Below are 23276 nucleotides of genomic sequence, written 5' to 3' on the forward strand. Positions count from 1 at the left end.
TCTGCACTGACTGTCTGAAAGAACATCTTACCCTGCCCCTCCTCCCCCCCAAGCCCTATCCCCGTAACCTCACACATTTACCATAATCCATCTGACCCACATATCTTGTAACACTAAGGGGCAATTTAACATGGCCAATCTACCTAACCTGCACATCTTTGGACAGTGAGAGGAAGCCAGAGCACCTGGAGTAAACCCACAGAGACACAGGGGAGAACGTGCAAACTCCAAACTAACGGTCACCCAAGGCCAGAACTGGACCCCAGTTCCTGGCAATAGTAAGGCAGTAGTGTTAACCAGTGTTCTACCACACACACGTTGAGTATTCTGTCCCTACCACACCTTTAATTCTGTTATTTAATCAATGCCTTTTGATTTATCTTTCCTGGCCTACCCACCCTCACTCGATTTATAGAATCTTACACCACAGAAGCAGGCCATTGGGCCCATTGTGCATGTGCTGGACATTGATGGTGTGCTGCACTGTGGGCCTCAGCTTTCATTCCAGGCTGCTCAACACATAATAGTGAATTAGAAAGGCCAGCAGAAGGAACAACAGCTGTTCCAAGGCCATCAGCTTTACTAAAATTAACTTTGCCATTCAGAAAAAATCCTTTATACATAAAAGCTATTAATTTTGCAATTTGTATGCTTCAATGTCATGTTAAAAGGTGAGTCATTTTATTTCTGACACCCAAACTATTAAACTAGGGCATTTGTCCAGTGCAAATGCTTGAGTCACACTTGAAAAGAACTACAAAGGGACAAAGGAAGACATTGGAAATCCAGAGAGAAACTCTAGTCCAGATGGCATCCACAGCTGTAATGGCTACACCTTTGGAATCTACCCTCCCACAAACAAAATAAGGCTTCTGATCGTCAGTATGATTAACTATTCACCATTGGGTCAACGCAGCCATGTTTATTTAACAACAGGTAGACATACTTGTTTTGAAAGAATGCATCATAAATTTGCCAGGAAACTGCAGGATGCAAACACTTCCAGGTGCAGGGTTTACATTGGGGATTCTTCAAAGGCTAGTAGGAACATGGCTTCCAGTTTAGTTCAGTGGGCAACATCAAAAAGTTTTTAAAAAGTTAAAAAGTTAATTTATTAGTCACAAGTAAGGCTTACATTAACACTGCAATGAACTTACTGTGAAATTCCCCTAGTTGCCACAGTCCGGCACCTGTTCGAGTCAACGTACCTAACCAGCTTTCAGAATGTGGGAGGAAACCGGAGCACCCAGAGGAAACCTACGCAGTCACAGGGCAAATGTGCAAACTCCACACAGACAGTGACCCAAGCCGGGAATCGAACCCAGGTCCCTAGCACTGTGCAGCAGCAGTGCTAACCACTGTGCTACCATGCCGCCCTCAATTGGTGTCAATCTCAATTGCAGGAGAATGTCAAGTCCATGACTAGTGCAAATTTAAGGCCAGAGGCTGTGCTAAACCGAGGCATTGATTGCATTGATTTTCTTCACAACAGCGCCAAGAAATAGGGGGATATTAAGAATATTGAGACCATTGTGTTTCACAGAATGATACAAAATGGAGGGAAACCATTTTCTCGATCGTTCCTGGACTGGCTCTCTGAAGTAAATCAGTCCCTCTCCCCCACACATTTCCCATTACCCTGTAAATTTTTGCATTTCACATTTATCAAATTCTCTTATGAAAATTAAAATTAAATCGGTTTCCTCCCCATTCAGGCAGTGCACCCCAGGTCAGAACAACTCACTGCATAAAAATATTTCTCCTAATCTCCCCTTAGATTCTTTTGTCAATTATGTTAAACACATGGTGTGATACTCCCCACCTATAAAATAATGCACCCTCTGACAACGACAGTGCCATAGGTGCTTTCCTAGTCTGTATTATGTGAAAAACACTTCACAATCCTCCATTCTCTCTTGTTTTCACTGAGCTTTAGGTTCTTTCCTAGTCTGTATTATGTGAAAAACACTTTACAATCCTTCAATTTCCCTTGTTTTCGCTGAGCTTTTTCTGTAGGTGCTAACTCTTATTATGGTACAGTTCCACATTTGTCTCTGTGGTGATACTCTTGCCTTTGAGCCAGAAGGCCATGGGTTCAAATCTCTCTCCAGTGATTTAAACACAATCTGGACTGGCACTCCCATTCCAGTACTGAGGGAATGTGCACTGACAAAGATGCTGTCATTTAGATGAGGTGTGAAACCAAAGCCCCATCTGCTCTTGCAGGTGGATGTAAAATATCCCATGGCAGCATTCAAAAAAAGAGCAGGGAGTTCTCCTTGAATCCCAGTCAGTATTTATCTTACAATCAGCACCAGTAAAATACAAAAGACTCAGCCAATTATCTCTTCAGTTTGTGCTCCACGACAAATTGCTATGTGGAAATTTGCTGCTACATTTCCAAATGTTGAACCACTTCAAAAAATAAGTTGTGGAATGCTTTGGGACCCAGAGCATCCAGTTAAAGGTGTTATACAATTGCAGGTTTTTCCTTTCCTAACTTCACCTCAGTCAAGCAGGCAGGACACTGACAGTAGGTTATTCAACATCTTAGGCTGGTAAGGGAGAATGAGAAGGTGATAGACGTGAGCTATCATCAGGTGTCACACCAGGGCCATGGGTGGAGGCCAAGTGGGTGACAGCCAGGAAGGGTAAAACTCGGGTGATTGAGAGCACCCCGGTGGATGTGCTCCTACACAACAAGTACGCCTGCCTGAGTACTGCTGGGGGGGACAGCCCGCCTGGGGGAAGCAGCATTGGCCGTGTCTCCGGAGTGGAGTCCGGCCTTGTAACTCAGAGGGCTAAGGAAAAGAGGAGGAAGGCAGTGTTAATCGGGGACTCGACAGTAAGGGGGTCGGACAGGCGTTTTTGCGGAGGCAGGCGGGAGTCTCGGATGGTGGTCTGCCTCCCTGGGGCCGGGATCCAGGATGTCGCTGGTCGAGTCCCAGAAATCCTGAGGTGGGAGGGAGAGGAGCCAGAGGCAGCGGTACATATTGGTACCGCTGATGTGGGAAGGAAGGGGGAAGGGGTCATGAAAAGAGAGTATAGGGAATTGGGGAGACAGCTGAGAAAGAGGAAAGCAAAGGTAGTAATCTCAGGATTGCTGCCTGTGCCACGGGAAGGTGAGGGCAGGAATGGAGTGAGGTGGAGGATGAATGTGTGGCTGAGGGACTGGTGCAGGGGGCAGGGATTCAGGTTCCGGACCATTGGGACCTCTTTAGGGGCAGGTGTGACCTGTACACAAAGAACAGGTGGCACTTGAATCCCAGGGGGATCAATATCCTGGCAGGAAGGTTGGCTAAGGCTACTGGGGAGAGTTTAAACTAGATAGGTTGGGGGGAGGGGATCGAGACGAGGTGACTGGGAGCGAGGAAGTTAGCTCGCAAACAGAGAAGGGTTATAGACAGTGCAAGAGGGAGAATGGACGGGGGATAGAGAAGGGAAGAGCTCAGACCAAAGGATTGAGATGTGTGTACTTTAATGCCAGGAGTATAGTAAATAAAGGGGATGAGCTCAGAGCGTGGATCGATGCCTGGAAGTGTGATGTGGTGGCCATTACGGAGACTTGGATGTCTCAGGGACAGGACTGGATACTCCAGGTGCCGGGATTCAAATGTTTCAGGAAGGACAGGGAGGGAGGCAAGAGAGGAGTGGAGTGGCACTGCTGATCAGGGATAGTGTCACAGCTGTAGAGAAGGTGTATGCTGTGGAGAGATTGTCCACAGACTCTCTGTGGGTGGAAGTTTGGAGTGGGAAGAGGTCGATCACTTTGCTGGGAGTTTTCTATAGGCCGCCCAATAGTAACAGGGAGGTGGAGGAGCAGATAGGGAAACAGATCCTGGAGAGGTGCAGTAATAGCAGAGTTATTGTGATGGGAGACTTTAGTTTCCCAAACATAGATTGGAATAGCCCGAGGGTAAGGGGATTGGATGGGGAGGAGTTCGTTAGGTGTGTTCAGGAGGGTTTCCTGACACAGCATGTGGACAAGCCGAGAAGAGGAGAGACTGTACTTGATCTGATACTGACCAATAAACCTGGACAGGTGTCAGATCTCTCAGTGGGAGAGCATCTTGGGGATAGCGATCATAACTCTATCTCCTTTATGCTTGCATTGGAAAAAGAGAGGATCAGGCAAGCTAGGAAAGCGTTTATATGGAGTAAGGGGAAATATGAAGACATAAGTCAGCAAATTAGAGGAGTAAATTGGAAGGAGGTATTCTCGGGGAAATGTACTGAAGAGAGGTGGCAGTTTTTCAAGGAATGTCTGTCTAGAGATCTACAGGACAACGTTCCGAGCAGACAGGGAGGTGTTGGTAGGTTAAAGGAACCGTGGTGCACGAAAGCTGTGCAGGACCTAGTCGAGAAGAAAAGGAAAGCATACAAAGGGTTCAGAGAGCTTGGCGAAGATAGGGATCTAGATGAGTATACGGCTTGTAGGAAGGGACTAAAGAAGGAAATTAGGAGAGCCAGAAGGGGTCACGAGAAGGCCTTGGCAGGTAGGATTAAGGAAAACCCGAAGGCGTTCTATAAATATGTGAAGAGTAAAAGGATGAGACGTGAAGGAATAGGGTCTATAAAAGGTGAAGGCGGGAACGTCTGTACGGAACCAGTAGAAATGGCAGAGGTGCTTAATGAGTATTTTGCTTCGGTTTTCACAGAGGAGAAGGACCTGGGTGGATGTACTGCGGGCTTGCGGTGGACTGAAAAGATTGAGTATGTGGACTTCAACAAAGAGGTTGTGCTGGAATCTTTGAATGGCATCAAGATAGATAAGTCGCCGGGTCCGGATGGGATGTACCCCAGGTTACTGTGGGAGGCGAGGGAAGAGATTGCAGAGCCTCTGGCGATGATCTTTGCGTCGTCGATGGAGACGGGAGAGGTGCCAGAGGAATGGAGGATTGCGGATGTGGTTCCTATTTTCAAGAAGGGGAATAGGGATAGCCCAGGAAATTACCGACCGGTGAGTCTAACCTCAGTGGTTGGTAAGCTGATGGAGAAGATCCTGAGGGACAAGATTTATGAGCATTTAGAGAGATTTAGTGTGCTCAAGAATACTCAGCATGGGTTTGTCAAAGGCAGATCGTGCTTTACGAGCCTGGTGGAGTTCTTCGAAAATGTGACTAAACACATTGACGAAGGGAAAGTGGTAGATGTGGTTTATATAGATTTTAGCAAGGCCTTCGATAAGGTCCCCCATGCAAGCCTTCTAGAAAAAGTGAGGGGGCATGGGATCCAAGGTGCTGCTGCCCTGTGGATCCAGGACTGGCTTGCCCAAAGGAGGCAGAGAGTGGGTATAGATGGGGCTTTTTCTAAATGGAGGTCGGTCACCAGTGGTGTGCCCCAGGGATCTGTTCTGGGACCCTTGCTGTTTGTCATTTTCATAAATGACCTGGATGAAGAAGTGGAGGGATGGGTTGGTAAGTTTTCCGACGACACGAAGGTTGGTAGGGTTGTGGATAGTCTGGAGGGATGTCAGAAGTTACAGAGGGACATAGATAGGATGCAAGACTGGGTGGAGAAGTGGCAGATGGACTTCAACCCGGATAAATGCGTAGTGGTCCATTTTGGCAGGTCAAATGGGATGAAGGAGTACAATATAAAGGGAAAGACTCTTAGTACTGTAGAGGGTCAGAAGGACCTTGGGCTCCGGGTCCATAGGACTCTAAAATCGGCCCCACAGGTGGAGGAGGTGGTTAAGAAGGCATATGGTGTGCTGGCATTTATCGATCAAGGGATTGAGTTTAGGAGTCCGGGGATAATGATGCAGCTATATAAGACCCTCGTCAGACCCCACTTGGAGTACTGTGCTCAGTTCTGGTCGCCTCATTACAGGAAGGATGTGGAAAAGATTGAAAGGGTGCAGAGGAGATTTACAAGGATGTTGCCTGGATTGAGTGGCATGCCTTATGTGGATAGGCTGAGGGAGCTCGGTCTTTTCTCCTTGGAGAGACGTAGGATGAGAGGAGACCTAATAGAGGTATATAAGATGTTGAGAGGCATAGATCGGGTGGACTCTCAGAGGCTTTTTTCTAGGGTGGAAATGGCTGCTACAAGAGGACACAGGTTTAAGGTGCTGGGTGGTAGGTACAGGGGAAATGTTACGGGGAAATTTTTCACACAGAGGGTGGTGGGTGAGTGGAATCGACTGCCGTCCGTGGTGGTGGAGGCAAACTCAATAGGGTCTTTTAAGAGATTCCTGGATGAGTACATGGGACTTAATAGGATGGAGGGTTATAGGTAGGCCTAAAAGGTAGGGATATGTTCGGCACAACTTGTGGGGCCGAAGGGCCTGTTTTGTGCTGTAGTTTTTCTATGTTTCTTTCTATGTTTCTAACATGAGAATGCCATAGCCAGCTCCACACTACCAACAGCTGACACACTCAATTTCTACAGCACAAGCTGGTGGAAAGCAATCAGAAGCAGAAACGTTGGCTGCACAACTCCCCCATTCTCAGCCAAGGTACAATAAGGCCAGTTACAGTATCGCAGCTCCTGCCATGGGTGAGACAGTCTAATTCAGCACAGCTGTGGGCCCATACTATGGACCAGCTGATCCCGTATTGTCCAGGACCACACCGAGCAGTGCATTTACACGCAGCAACAACAATGTGTATTTATTAAGTTTCTTTAACACAGTAGAACATTTCAGAATATCTCAAAAGAACTATTATCAAATAAAATTTGACACCAAGCCATGTGAGATGTTTAAAAAAGGAGCCCAAAAACTTGGGCAAGGAGGAGGCTTTTAAGGGGCACCTTGAAGGTGGAGCAATCGGTAGAAATGAGGTTAGGGAGGGGATTTCAAGACTTAGATCCTTGGGAGCTGGAGCACGGTCACCAATAATGGGGCGATTCAAATCTGAGAAGCACAAGAGACTAGAATTGGAGGCACTACTAAGCCTTCCGGGCATCAGCAATCTGTATTTTAAAATGAATTCACATTCCCTGCCAAATAAAAACAAATAACATGCTTCAACTAGATACAAAGAAACATGGAATGAAAGGACGAGCATCGATTGCAAAGCTTTCCAACATCAGAAGCCTCTCGTGTAAACTCCTGAGCCCAACCGCCATGTCTGCAATCATATCCCTAATGCTTTAACACTATCACTGCCTGCTTCATTTATTACTTTATCTGTTAACTCTGGCTTTCTGTTAAGACAATATCAGGGTATGCTGTCTTCAAGTACAATTTGCAGAAAGACAGACTTTTTTCCAATAACGTTTGTTAAGCATAGCCCTGAGCAGATACCCCCATAAGGTAAATAAAAGCATCACAACAGCTGAGATGGCTCAGATTCTTTGATTAAGAAGCAGGCTACAAAATTGCTAGCTGGTAAATTGTTAACCCTAGATTTAGTACTGTCTCGAAGGAGATGCTGATTCTCACAGTGCTCACTGGGAGGGGTTACTGAGTGACAATGTGAGGAAGATGGATTAACATCAGGAGAGATACAGGGCGGGATTTTCCGGCTGTACTCACCCCAAGACGGGAAAGTCTCACCATAGTCACGAACACAGGGTGTTGTGTTAGTGACTGAGTGACAGTGTGAGCGAGCTGGATTAACATTAATAGAGACACAGTCAGTAACACAGGGTACTGGGGGAAGAGAGGTCATTGAATGGCAGTGTGAGGGAGCTGGATTTACATCAATGATGATACAGTCAGTAACACAGGGTGCCAGGGGAGAGGGATTACTGAGTGACAGCGTGAGAGAGCTGGATTAACATCAGTCGAAATAGAGTCAGTAACAGAGGGTGTTGGGGGGAAAGGGGTTACGAAGTGACAGTGTGAGGAAGCTGGATTAACATCAGTAGAGATACAGTCAGTAACATAGGGTGCTGGGGGAGAGGGGTTACTGAGTGACAGTGTGAGGGAGCTGGATTAACATCAGGAGAGATATAGTCAGTATCACAGGGTGCTGGGGGAGAGGAGTTACTGAGTGACATTTTGAGGGAGATGGATTAAAATCAGTGGAGGTACAGTCTGTAACACAGGGTGCTGGAGGAGAGAGGAGTTACTGAGTGACAGTGTGAGGGAGCTGGATTAAAATCAGTGGAGGTACAAAGGCAATAGTGACTTCAACAGCATCAGTTTGTATTTATATAACATGTTTAATGCAACGGAAGATCTCACTGAACCACACATGCTTTGGCAGTGCTGTGCCCACTGAATCAGCAAGCTATTGAGAACAGAGATTAAAGCCCCACTGTCAGTGGGAAGGGTAATCAAACATTATTTTTGTGGGCATGCCTCATTTATTTCTGTATTCATTATTGTGGGATTAAAGAAATGAAAGTCCTATTCTTAAATGTTTCATTGTGGTGACAGAGATGTGGAGACACCCTTTTTCAGAAGCAGCTTGGGGTCTGAGGGACAAACAGCAGAGTGCTACCAATAGAGAGCTGGATTATTGTCGAGTCATTTCCAACAAATCCCATTCTAACCAGTGGTCAGGCGGCCACCCTACAGCCACCCCCTCATTCTTCTATCTGGAGATAGCAGGAGACGAGAGCAGAAGTGTTCAACCTCACTCGGCATGGAATGTATCAGCAGTGCTGAGCTGTCAGCTTCAAACCAACCACATCAGAACACTGCTGAATCAGAGAACACAGGTGCCCTTGGTGGTAGAAGCCTTGGCCCTGTGGTCAAAACCTCCACATTGTTTTGTAACCAGTCACAGTCTGCAGAGTTCAGGGCTTTTGGCATTCAAACAGGCTTTCAAAAGTGAGACTGGAGATGAAATCCGGAATTATCTCCCTCACAAAGCAGTCATTCCAAATGATATTTATATATTCTTATGGATAATGGTATTAAAGATTATGAAACCATGGGCTAGTTGAAGGAGTTGGGGTTCAGATCAGCCCTGATCCATTCGAATGGTGGAACAGGCTCGAGGGGCTGAATGAAGGAAACTGCAGGGGATGGGCACAATTGTAATGTGGAGCTTGTTCAAGGAACAGCTACTACACGTCCTCGATAAATATGTACCTGTCAGGCAGGGAGGAAGCAGTCGTGTGAGGGAACCGTGGTTTACTAAAGAGGTTGAATCTCTTGTGAAGAGGAAGAAGGAGCCTTATGTTAAGATGAGACGTGAAGGCTCAGGTAGGGTGCTTGAGAGTTACAAGTTAGCCAGGAATGACCTAAAGAAAGAGTTAAGAAGAGCCAGGAGGGGACATGAGAAGTCTTTGGCAGGTAGGATCAAGGAAAACCCTAAAGCTTTCTATAGGTATGTCAGGAGTAAAAGAATGACTAGGGTAAGATTAGGGCCAGTTAAGGACAGTAGTGGGAAGTTGTGCGTGGAGTCTGAAGAGATAGGAGAGGCACAAAATGAATATTTTTCGTCAGTATTCACACAGGAGAGGGACAGTGTTGTCGAGGGGAGTACTGAGATGCAGGCTGTTGGACTGGACGGGATTGAGGTTCATAAGAAGGAGGTATTAGCAATTCTGGAAAGGGTAAAAATAGATAAATCCCCTGGGTCAGATGGGATTTATCCTAGGATTCTCTGGGAGGCTAGAGAGGAGATTGCAGAGCCTTTGGCTTTGATCTTTGGGTTGTCATTGTCTACAGGAACAGTGCCAGAAGACTGGAGGATAGCAAATGTTGTCCCCTTGTTCAAGAAGGGGAGTAGGGACAACCCTGGTAATTATAGACCGGTGAGCCTTACTTCTATTGTGGGCAAAGTTTTGGAAAGGATTATAAGAGATAGGATTTATAATCATCTAGAAAGGAATAATTTGATTAGGGATAGTCAGCACGGTTTTGTGAAGGATAGGTCGTGCCTCACAAACCTTATTGAGTTCTTTGAGAAGGTGACCAAAGAGGTGGATGAGGGTAAAGCGGTTGATGTGGTGTATATGGACTTCAGCAAAGCGTTTGATAAGGTTCCCCATGGTAAGCTATTGCAGAAAATACGGACACATGGGATTGAGGGTGATTTAGTGGTTTGAATCAGGAATTGGCTAGCTGTAAGAAAACAGAGGGTGGTAGTTGATGGGAAATATTCATCCTGGAGTTCAGTTACTAGTGGTGTACCGCAAGGATCTGTTTTGGGGCCACTGCTGTTTGTCATTTTTATTAATGACCTGGATGAGAGCGTAGAAGGATGGATTAGTAAATTTGCGGATGACACTAAAGTCGGTGTAGTTGTAGACAGTGCGGAGGGAAGTGGCAGGTTACAGAGGGACATAAAAACCTGCAGAGCTGGGCTGAGAGGTGGCAAATGGGGTTTAATGCGGAAAAGTGTGAGGTGATTCACTTTGGAAGGAGTAACAGGAATACAGAGTACTGGGCTAATGGAAAGATACTTGGTAGTGTGGATGAACAGAGGGATCTGGGTGTCCACGTGCATAGATCCCTGAAAGTTGGCACCCAGGTTGATAGGGTTGTTAAGAAGGCATACGGTGTGTTAGCTTTTATTGGTAGAGGGATTGAGTTTCGGAGCCAGGAGGTCATGCTGCAACTGTACAAAACTCTGGTGCGGCCGCACTTGGAGTATTGCGTACAGTTCTGGTCGCCGCATTATAGGAAAGATGTGGAAGCGTTGGAAAGGGTGCAGAGGAGATTTACCAGGATGTTGCCTGGTATGGTGGGAAGATCGTATGAGGAAAGGCTGAGGGACTTGAGGTTGTTTTCGTTAGAGAGAAGAAGGTTAAGAGGTGACTTAATAGCGGCATACAAGATGATCAGAGGATTAGATAGGGTGGATAGTGAGAGCCTTTTTCCTTGGATGGTGCTGGCTAACATGAGGGGACATAGCTTTAAATTGAGGGGTGAGAGATATAGGACAGATGTTAGAGGTAGGTTCTTTACTCAGAGAGTAGTAAGGGCGTGGATGCAGCAGTAGTGGACTCATCAATATTAAGAGCATTCAAATGGTTATTGGATAAACATATGGATGATATTGGAATAGTGTAGATTAGAGGGGCTCTCGATTAGTTTCACTGGTCGGCGCAGCATCGAGGGCCGAAGGGCCTGTACTGCGCTGTAATGTTCTATGTTCTAATGGTCTATTCTTATTTCTATGACAGTCTGGAGTGCCATGTTTGCCTGAAGCAGAGTTCAACTTCAATAATTTTAATGTGTCATTGACAATGATGAATATAATGATGTTAAGTCTTACTTTGTCATGACCAGAAACAATGGGGGTGATTCTCCCATCCTGCTGTGCTAGTAAATTAGCGTAGCGGGCTGGGAAAATTGCAGCAGGCAATTCGCAGGATTCGCACGCGTGTTCATGCCCAGCTTGCACTTCCCAGTGTTGGATTTCCAGCGGCATCAGCTCTGGGCCGGAAATTGGCAGGGAAGTGCAAGGATCATTTGAATGTGGTTTAAATACGATTAGCGGGCCTAGGACTGAAGTCTCCAGGCCCGCTCCAGGCCCCCACCCCCCACCGCTAGAGTGGTTCACTCCAGCAGGGATTATAATAGCCCCCGACTTGCCAGGAACTAGCGGCCCGACCCCACTGGAGTGAAGGGGGAGCAATCGGGGCCCTACAGAGGGTTGGGCAGCGGCAGGGTGCCCCTGGGCATTGACACCCTGGCAGTGCCAGCCTGGGCCCCCGGTACTGCCAAAGGGACAAAGTGGCAATGCCCAGGGGACACCTTGGCACTGCCCATCAGATATGGGGCAGTGCCTAGGGGTGGGACAGGTGGGGATGGGGATTAAGGGGCAGGGTCTGATGGGACGGGGCCAAGGGGGTGATCGGTGGGGGTGGGGGGTCCAGCTGCAGTCAGGATCGGTGGGGGAAGGAGGGAGGCCAGCGATCGGGGCAGGCTGGAGGGTGGGGTAAGCTGGAGGGGGGTGGTCAGCCTGCTGGGGCGTGGGGGGGTTGGCACTGCAGGGGGGTCGGCATTGCGGGCAGGGGGTCAGGAATGTTGGGGGGTAACTGTAGGGAGGGGAAATCGGTGAGGGGGTGCTGGAGACTGGGGCGGGCCAGGAGGAGGGGTTCAGGGCTAGGCCTGGGAATGGTTGGGGGATCAGCGATTGAGCCATGGCGGGGAGGGGGGGGGGGGAGAGCCGTCATTGCAGGGGTCGCGGGGCTGGCCAGTGATCGAGCCGGCCAGCAATTGGAAGGCTGGCAGTGCAGGGCCACTGCACATGTGCCAATCTCGGCACTAACAGCATGCGCAGTGGCCCACTCAGCGCGCTATTTTGAGCCTCTCCAGCGGGGATAGGCACCGCCCCCTGAAATGTAATGATATTCATGCTGGTGGCCTCTGCAGTGGACAGAGTGTGGGAGATTCTTATCTGAACTCCCACTGACAAAACTAGCGTGAATTATTCCAAATTCAACATTTCTAATTTTTTTTGGGAGAATTCCACTCAAAGTTATCTCTGATATATACCTAGTACACACAGAATAATAAAGAGATTAAACATTAACGACTATTTAAAAAAACTTTCTGCGTCTGTGCATATGGCTCTGGTGTGACAGAGTCACACCAGAGTCTAACAGCCAGGAAGGTGCCAACAGATCAGCCACCTGTGTTGTGTTAGCTGCTTTTGGCTGAATCACTACAGCTCATTCCAGCAGCCCTAAACAGGACTAAGAATGGAATAAACCAAGTAGTGGTTCCTGCTCCTAATTGCTATGGGGGTTACCCAGCCAGGGTCAGATTTGGCTATGATGCCCTGAATCTGCCCCTTCCACAAACGTGGGATTGCCTCTCCCACCGCGCCCCGCCACCCCACGCTCCCCCCCACCTCCAACCACCCCCGCCACCCCCCCCCCCCCCCAACCCACACCTCCCCCCCACACCCCGGTTTGCACTTTCAAGGAGGATTAAAGAAAAGTATTCTGCTGCCAATTGAAGTTGCAGATTTGCTTTTGAATGCCTCAGTGGGTTTACATAGATATCACGCATTGAGTCGATTCCCAGTAATTTGGCTGAAGCTGAGCTGGAAGTGACAAGTCCCTCAGGCTAACTAATTTGATGCAGACGCTGTTGGAATTTTTTCTGAACACAAGAATTACAAGTGATTTGTTAGGGGACTTTCTGCACCATCTCGGGTTACTCCTGGTGACTGTGTGTGAAGTGATAGATCTGCACTTTGAACCATGTGTAGTTTATCACTTACCCCCCGCCTGACTGCCAATAATGAGAAGTGGTTGCTTTGGCTGACTTGCATTCTGATAATTTTTAACCAGTGCTGGTGTGAGTGGCCAGAACAAGGTGAGGATGAAGGCTGGGTTTAAAGAAAATTACCACCCATATTCTTACTGAGGGATCCTCAGGAATGAATGGCTGGGACCAAGAAATCTCACAAACCATAGAGCCAGCGCCAGGGGCCTAGGTTTGATTCTGGCCTTGGGTGATTGTCTGTGTGGAGTTTGCACATTCTCCTTGTGTCTGTGTGGGTTTCCTCCAGGTGCTCCAGTTTCCTCCCACAGTCCAAAGATGTGCAGGTTAGATGGATTGGCAATGCTAAATTGCCCCTTCATGACCTAAGATGTGTAGGTGAGGTGGATTTGCTATGGTGGATACATTGAGTTATGGGCAATAGGGTGGAAGGGACAGCTTGGGTGGGATGCTCTTTTGGAGAGTCGTTGCAGACTTGATGGGCCAAATGGCCACTTTCTGCACTGTTAGGGTGTATATGGTTCTCTGGTCCTCACTTAAAATGCTGACTTGGACCGGGTGGCGACCCACAAGCCCTCGTTATTCCCTGGTAGGTTGGTAGGTTATTTAACACTGAGGGGGCTTGTGGGGGTGGGTGTGTGTGGGGGTTGGGGGGGAAGGGGGAGGGAGGAGTGGGTGTGGGGGTTCATTTCAGCAAAGCTCAAAATACTTGTGGCCCTGATTCCAACATGCATGTACATTCCACCAAGAGCTATTGAACAGTGCTCCCAGAACGAACCTGAGCCAATACTTTCTCTCTCCAGCTAAAGTATATTGCAATGCCCCGATTACATTTTCCATATGTGGCAGAGTCTGTAGATCATGCAATAGACTCATCAACCATCTCAGAATCCTTTGAACCAAGATGGAAGCAAATCATCCTTGATTCTGTGGGTCTGCTTAAGAAGAATTCCCTGTTTATTAACTACAACCTAACTCAGCATAGACCCATCTCATCATTTACATCATGTTCCCATTCACATATTCTCATTATGAATAATTGTTGTATATAATGTTTGAAGCTAGCTTTTGCTATCTATATTCTGCAGTTGAGACCTTGCAAGTCTAAAGTTGGATTCATAAGAAGTAGCAGGCTATTCAACTATAGTTGGCATCACAGCTGCTCTGAATTATTTCTGATCCAATTCCCACACACCAAAAAAAGTTCACTAGATGATGATTGGGAACAGAAAAGCTTGGACAATAGTCAGGAGCAAGAACTCTAGGTAGTGAATGGACACAGGAACTGTGAACAATAATTAAGACCAGGCAAATGCATAGAAACCAGGGGCAGAAACTATGAATAGTTGCTTGGAGGAGGAACACTGGCTCGAGGCTCCAAACAGGTCCTGAGTAGTGTAGGAACTCTGATTGGAATGGAAAGTTTGAAAGGATAGAGAGAAGGAGCTGGAGAAGGAAGATGAGAGGGAGGGGAGGTGAGAGGGCAAGGAGAAAATTGAAAGGAGTTGGAGATATTGGTGAATGCAACTGCAAAGTGATAGGGAGAGTGATGCTGGATGAAGAGGAAGAAGGGGTGTTTGAGTTGGAATGGGAAAAGAGGAGAAGAAAATGCTGTTGATAATGATTAAAAGGGTAATAGAACTGGAGAGATAGAAAGAAAAGTGCGGCTGGAGGGGGAAGAAATGAGGGTGAATGGAATTGGAGAGAGAGAGAGGGAGCGGAGAAACAGGAAATGTATTAAAATAGCACAACAATGATGACCAAGGTTTAGGTCATAAAATACAAGAAGAAATCTATCCCTCAACAGGTGAATTAGTATTGAAATAGATGACATAAAACTTCATCTGGGTTCAACTAGCTGCCCTCTACTGGAGGGAGGCAGGACCATATGGTTTTCTGACTCTCATTAAGAGACACTAATTCAGACCACCTATAGAATCAAGAGAAATACTCATTTGCAATTTCACTGGTTTGTTTGTGTTCAGTGGTTTGATTGATCTGTGTTTGATGTGCTAGTTGGTTCCCTGATCCATGTAATGGGACTTGATTGCTTAAACTTGTGGGTGGAGCAGTGTGTTAAGAAATCAGAGAATACTCCAGAAAAGACTGAGGCCATGATCTTACCAGCTCATCCTGCTAGTCAATTGGTATGGCAAGCCGATAAGATAGGGCGAAAGGTGAAAAATCAGGACCGCATCCAGTTTTACACCTCTCACGATCTTGCTGGCACTAATTTGTCAGCAAAATCGATTTCAATATCATTAGCGTCCCGGATTCTATTGTCTGCACTCAGTTGTACTTATCCCCTCACCGGTCGAGATCCTCACTGGTGAGGATCGCATATGGTCCCCACCAATGGGGACCAGATATGGTGGCCTCGCCGGTGGAATTGGAGGCCATTCAAGCCCATCGGATGGTTGAGGCAAGGCCAGGCATTCCCCTTTGGGCAGTACCAGCCTGGCACTGTGCAGCTGGCACCCTGGCAGTGCTAGGGGCAGTGCTAAGGGGGTGGCGCTATGACGGGGAAGGCGGGGGAGCTCTGTAAGGGAGGGAAGGAGGAAACTTTGCAAAGCGGGGGGAGTGATCGGTGGTGGCAGCAATCAGGGGGGTGGGGGGGGGGAGCGATGTTCGTGGTGGTGATCAGGGGGGTGGGGAAAACTCTGCAGGGGCAGTGATCGGCAGGGTTGGGGGGCAGAGGATGGCACAGGGTGTCCATGGGGTGGGTGGTGGTGACAGGAGGTCTCCGTGCACTGGGAGATTGGGGTGCCTGCATATTGGTGTCCCTAGAGCTCAGCAGCTGGCTTCACCAACGAGATTAGGCTCCGCTACGCACACACACACACACCGCCCCCCCCCCCCCCCCCCCACCCCGCCACCTGCCGGCATGACAAGAATCACATCCTGGCTTTTCATAAAATTCTGCCTTGCATGCTTGGTTTCGTTGGTCAGAACATTGAACACAGGAGTTGGGACGTCTTGTTGAAGTTGTACAAGACATTGGTAAGGCCACACTTGGAATACTGTGTACAGTTCTGGTCACCCTATTATAGAAAGGATATTATTAAACTAGAAAGAGTGCAGAAGAGATTTACTAGGATGCTATCGGGACTTGATGATTTGAGTTATAAGGAGAGGCTGGATAGACTGGGACTTTTTTCTCTGGAGCGTAGGAGGCTTAGGGGTGATCTTATAAAGGTCTAAAAAATAATGAGGGGCATAACTCAGCTGGATAGTCAATATCTTTTCCCAAAGATAGGGGAGTCTAAAACTAGAGGGCATAGGTTTAAGGGGAGAGGGGAGAGATACAAAAGTGTCCAGAGGGGCAATTTTTTCACACAGAGGGTGGTGAGTGTCTGGAACAAGCTGCCAGAGATAGTAGAGGCGGGTACAATTTTGTCTTTTGAAAAGCGTTTTGACAGTTACATGTTAAGATGGGTATATGGACCAAAGAGGGATATGGACCAAACGCAGGCAATTGGGACTAGCTTAGGGGTTAAAAAAAGGGTGCATGGACAAGTTGGGCCCAAGGGCTGGTTTCCATACTGTAAACCTCTATGACTCTATGAAGCTTTCAGCAGAGACAGAAACTCCTATAAATTTCGAGATGTTGCTAAGTTCTGTGAATAAACTGTTATTGATTTAGAACTAGAATCATTTGAAATAAACTACACACCTAAGGTATATAGTAATCCAGTGAATACAACAGTATGTTTGGATAAGTGAGTGCTTAGATCAGATGGAGCGCATGATGCGACAATGAAGTGATCAGTCATGATCCAGAGATCCTATTCCATTTTTATCCTATGATTATCTTAGGGACACTCAAAAGTGAAAAGGAAGACATGATGCAAGACTTTTCGGATTGGATGTCTTTTAACAGACTGCAGTTGTTGTAAATCTGAAATTAAAACAGAAAAAGCTGGAATATCAGGAGGTCAGGCAGCATTAATGGAAAGAAACAGAGTTAATGTTTCATGACAATGAACCTTCATCAACAAATAGTAGTTTGTTGTCTAGCATGATGCCATTTTTGTCTCTGCATTATTCAATAATGGTGAGACAAATAAACAGAAATAATAACTGTGCAGTGGCATTATGCCTCCAAGCTCTCCTTCCCCTCTGCCTCTTTGTCCCAAAGTATTTGAAGCATGACAGCTTTTGATGTTCACAAGTTCACCTGCAATATAACCACACATCCATCTGGTTATGAGGGATCTTCTCCAGAAAATTGACAGATGTCCAAATGTTAGAAATAAAGAGCATTCCAAATTATGCATCCTTGAGGCCAGCGAATCCATTTGAATGTTGTATTCATGTCATTTCTGTTGGCAGTGCTCGTCAAGAGCACATCTTTCACAGTTTATTGAGGCTTTTTTATCTGAGTATCTTAGTGTGAATAGAATGGTAGCAAGGCAAATTCTTTTGACAAAAGCACCACTGATTTGTCCCGAGGCACATCCAATGTGATTTTCAAGGCAACCTCAATTTAAATGGCTAGTGCTCCCTCGTGAAATAGTTGGAAGCCTTTAAATACATTTCAATGACTGTGCATTTCAAGATTCTTTTTGGCTTTCTTGATTATTGCTTTGCAGTAGTTTGAACAGACAGAGCATTGGGTCTATGAACTTTCCTCAATCCCTTTCATTTTCTATCCAGTGCCATTTCAACACCATTCAAATAGCTCTTATTTACTAGGAGTCTTTGATCAGAGGTAAATCTTACCCAACCAATAACACGGATTTATTACAACTGCCCAAACATAAAATAAATATTGTGCCAATGGTGACATAAGCCTTGGCCACTGTACAGAGAAATTAATCTCACAATATTTCTAAGTTTTTATTTTGAGGCTAGAATCTTTTGTTCTTGTCCAGGCACATGCCCTACCAGGAAACATGTGAAACCTCCTGAAAAGTCATCGGGCCTGAGTCCCACCATTACTGTGCACTCATAGAATGTTTCAGTCGGCAGGCATGCAGGAAAGTCAGAAGTGCACTGTCGACAATCAAGCAGGCAATTTAACCCATTAAGGGGCCAATTGAATGTAATTTTACGTGGCCCATCCACTTTCATGTTTAGCTGGGGGGTGGGGGGAGGGGGGGGGTGGGTGCATGGAGAGCGATTGGCCAGGTGGTCATTACATTTTAGCTTCAACCTCGATCCAGGGTGGGATGAAATGCCAGGACTGGGTTAAAATTTAAAAAGGTGTCTGGGGACTAAGGTCTGTGTTTGAATGTGCTGCCTAGACACCCTTTGCATGATTTTCCCATCGCTATTTATTTTTCCGTGGTCAGCAGCTCCCTGAGACAGCTCAATCGTGGCTCTCGCTCTGAGGGAGCATGTTGGAAACAACAGCCCCGCGCCCTCCCTTACTTTCGGGGCTGCCATCTTCCCGCCCTCCCAGCAGCACTGAGCCTTTCACAGAGCATGTTTTATGCTGGCTGTCTGTTAATCGGTTAGCCTGTATGAAATTATATTCTGGGGCTGATCATGGCAGGAAGGGCTACCCAGATCAATGGTCAAAAAATTCAGGCCATGGTATAAATATTCTGTCAATAACTATGGAATCATACAAGAAAGATTTTTACAGCCCATTTGTGAATCCACCAGCTATGTATGTTTTATAATAGTGTTAAATATATTCTGCAGCAAATCATTTAGCCCCCGTGAAGTTGATATCATTTATTAATCGTTTACTGCCTCAATGAAGTGATTAAATTACTATTATGCTATGTTACTAACATCAGTTACCCACTCCTTAATACACGTAATCTATCATTTTCAGCTAATAAAACCTGTACCAAATGAATTGAGACCAGTTACACAGTTTTCACAACCTTGTATATTAATAATTCCAAGGCATTAGTCCCCAGTGAGATTATAGGTTGTGCCTAAAATGAACCAAAGGTCACATTATTAATAGTGTTTGCAGAGAACATTTTAATTTTGAATCACACAATTTTGAAGTTGGGATTGATACTGGAATTCAGGCAAAGAATATTTCAGTAGCAGTATTGAAAGTTGTACTGCTGATTTTTTTTTCAATTCCTTAAAATGGCATTTAAATTTTAGCACATCATAATTTTCTGATAATATGTACCCAAATAAAATATGTACCAAGACTTCCATAAAGTCAAAATGCCCTATCAACATGTATAACTTGAAACTAGACTTTTGCAATACTGTGGTTACTGACGAAACTTGTGAGCAAACCTGACTAAGCGAAAATGTTTGATCCCCAATGAGCATGGAATACTTTTGCACCTATATAAAGAGAAAAACTCCACCACTTGCTTTTGATATACTTTTGGTCAAAGTTGTCCTTCCCTCCCTGTCTTTCACCTCTTATTTGGTTTATTTTCTTTCTCTGATTGAAACTGCTAGCTTGACAATGTCTATATCGCAAATAAAACCAAATAGATCAATATTAAATTATGCTCAAATGAAAAATGAATACCCACCGTGCGTAGAATTAGAGTCTTTCGGGAACATCATTTGTTGGTCCTTGGTGCTTTTGCAAGTCACTGAATGTCATGCACCGAGGATATCCTCAATGATAATGCAAAGATCTTGTCATTATTTCTGGGGGTATGACAGAGCCTGTCGCAAGTAACCAGCTGACCATCTAAACTTAAAGTGAAATGAGTGGTTCAAACTCTGGAGCACACACATTTACACTTTCGGGCAACCAGAAGAAAACAAATAAAGACAAAATACTGAGGATGCTGGAATCTGAAACAAAAACAGAAAATGCTGGAGAAACTCATGAGGTCTGACAGCATCTGTGGAGAGAGAATAGAGCCAATGTTTTGAGTCTGGATGACCCTTCATCAGAGCTGAAAGGAAACAGACCTTTGGGATTTTTTAGACTGGGATCCATTCTTGATCTAGCACAACTTCAAGAAGTGTGAAAACATCACAGATGAGCCAGAGATGACATCCTCTGGAAGGATGACACTACAAGGTGGATGATGAGGATGAAGATGGCATTTGCAGTGATTCCATTTACAGAGATGAGCAGAGGAAGAGAGAGAGAGAGACGATGGGCTGTTAGAGGAGCAGTATAAACTATTTGTGGACAGAGATTCAAACACAGCATTTCAAAACTTGTATACATATAAATGAATGTAAAACATCTCAAAATGTAGAAGGGATTGCCTGATTATTTCTTTAAAAAAATAGAATTTATAAATAACTGCAAAAAGAATGATTTATTACTATACATAGGGACTGTGGGTTCAGTCTGGGTGCACTTGGTATCTCTGACTTGGAGTGGTTCATCTTTTGTTGGTCCTCACCAGTATCAGGTTCTCCAACCAGCTCCAACCAATTGTTTGTATGTGACAATTACCACACCCTGACAAACTGTCTTGACAGGTGGGCAAAACCAAGTGAGGTTACCGTGGCCTATCCTTGCAGGCAAAGCCATGCTCAGCAGAGTGGGTGGAAGATTTCAACATAAATCCAACAGCCATAATGAGGACTAACCAATGTGGTGTGAAGCGCTAAGAGGTCAGACAGCAAAAGTACCAGGGTCATCTATTACATCCAGAATCATCTCCAGCCATTTCAGCTTTTTCTTGCACTGGACTCATCTCCAGCCATTTCAGCTTTTTCTTGCACTGGACTCAGACATGCTTAGACAAGGACTACCAGTTATTGCAGCCTGTGTCTGACAGCAAGCTCTGACAGAAACTGGCAATAATTGGAGTACCAGGGTGGGTGGTGGGGGGTAAGTGGGGAGGGAAGGGTGGGGGCAGGTGCAATTGGTGTGTATTGGGGGAGGCTGAGGACTTTTATTGGTTTCATATGTCACACTATATATCTGTTGTTACATGTTACATAACAGTGAAGAGATGGCTAAACACAAGGGCTATTAAGAAGAACACACTAAGTATCAATGATGAGAAGTGAAGTAGTGAAATTTGTCTCTGTTAATATCAGTGCAATTGCTAAAATCATTAGTGTGTCATCAATTACTGACTAAACATGCAAATCTCAGCCTGTAAAGTGAAACATTTTCGCCAAACAGGGTGTGTATCGAAGAGTTGCAAATTTGACAAAAAGTACATTGAAAAGGGATTCATTTGGACTGGAGGTGCTGAATACTCTGAGCCATAATGTGCATTATGTGGTGAAATCCTGTTGAATAGCAACCTAAAACCATCTCTTCTATGCATACACTTGGAAAAAAACATGAACACAATGACAAACTGACAACATTTTTCCAGTGGACATGGGCATAGCTAAAGTTGATCAAGGCAATTTTGGGCCTACCAACTGCTGATGGCAATATTAAGGCTCTTATGCCTCATTCTTGGTGAGTTAGGGAGTTGCAAAGTCAGGAAAATCTGACACCGTAGAAGAGGAACTAGTAATAGCTGCGGATGTTGACATGGCCAGCATCATGGGCTAAGATTTACGCTTCCCTGTCAGTGGGTTTGAAGATGATGGGGATCCTAAAATTCAGTTAGTGTCATTATCTACCCACTTAGTGATATGTTGAATTAATGACAAGCCTATTCATGCCCTAACTGAATTAGCGAGCTGTGTCATGAGCAATGATACTTTATTCTGTAGCTGGGATAAATCCACATAATTGGTAGGCTTAACTCACCTTCTGGTGTGTGTGAGATATATTAATGAAAGTGCAAAACAAGAGGACATTTTGGTTGCTAGATGGCGCCTACCAAAAGAGCAGATGAGGAGATATTTCAACCATTTGACAACTTCATAAATCAACACAATATGGTCTGTTCAAAATTTGTCGGTATCTGCACCAAACGAGCACGGTCAATGACTGGTGGAAAGAGTGAAGGATTGGTGTTTATACCAATGTGATGTGGGTATATTACAGTGTACACAGGGAAGCACCTGTTGCCAAAAACATGCCTAGCAACTTAAGGATGGTCCTGGACAGTGTGCTGAAGATGCTAAACTTGATAAAAGTCTGACCTTTCAATTTCAGAATATTTTCTGTTCAATGAAGTGGGGATGTGGAGCGAGCACATCAATCTATTGCTTCACACAGAGGCAAAGTCTTGGCGCGCTTTTGTGAACTCCGAGGTCAAGTTATTCTTCACAGACACACTCTCAATGCATAACTAAGCCTGGCTCTCACAGCTGAGTGGCCTATCATACATATTCATCCAGCTAAAATGAGCTATACCTAGGACTTCAAGAACCTTCAATAACCAGGAAGAAAAATAATAAAAATTGATTTTTAAATTAAGCTGGAACTCCTGAGTTCACTTAATGGTGGAAAGTAACACTGACTTTTTCTCACACATATATGAATTCCTGACACTGAATGAACTACAGTGCAGGTCAATATTAAAAGTGAAATCAAACATCTCACTGAACTGGCAATGAGTACTCTCCATCAATGGGAACACCAAACAGCTGGCTCTGCAATCCCTTCACAGATTTTCTGCAGCAGCTTTGCTACAAAACTTGTTCATAAAAGAACAAGAGAATCTCTTCAACATCTCAACCGATGTGGGACCCAAGGTTGAGTTGTGACATCGGCGGCTGACTCAGCTTTGAGTCCAAATGCAAAGAGATTTCCTTGAATTGCCAGAGAGGGTTGGCAAGATTTTGCCATCATTTGCTACATTTTGTGTGAAAGTAAATTTTCATCTCTCACCGGAATAAATCCAAAGTATCGTCCATGCCTTTTTGTAGGAAACAACCTACAACTCAAACTATCACCTGTCACTCCAAATACTATGCACCTATGCTTCACAAACAAGCTCAGCTGTCGCATTAATGACAAGTAGCCCTTTCAAGCCGTCGTTTATGCATTATAATTTGTACATTTTATACAATGCTTGCACATTAAAGGGGTTAAAATATTGAGGCAATATGCTGGTGGACGTACACAGGCAGCTGGTAGATCTCCAAGTGGGTATGAAACAAATAGTATGGGAAACAGCTCTACAGCTGAGGGCTCTCTGTTTGAACAATAGGACAAAGAAGAGGAGGCCTAATACAAGTTTTCTGCAAAGATGTTTTTGATGCCAATTTTTGCTGCCTGTTATGAGAGAGTTTTGATGAGAGAATCTCATAAAGACCACTTGGAGCCAGTTTCTTGCTTGTAAGCAAGAAAACAGATGACAGTTCTTTACTGATAGGTGAAGGAAATAATGGGGAGTCCACATCTGCTGGAGGCTAATGTTGTTATGTTAAG

This window comes from Mustelus asterias, chromosome 3, assembly GCF_964213995.1.
Source record: "Mustelus asterias chromosome 3, sMusAst1.hap1.1, whole genome shotgun sequence".
Classification (NCBI taxonomy): Eukaryota; Metazoa; Chordata; class Chondrichthyes; order Carcharhiniformes; family Triakidae; genus Mustelus; species Mustelus asterias.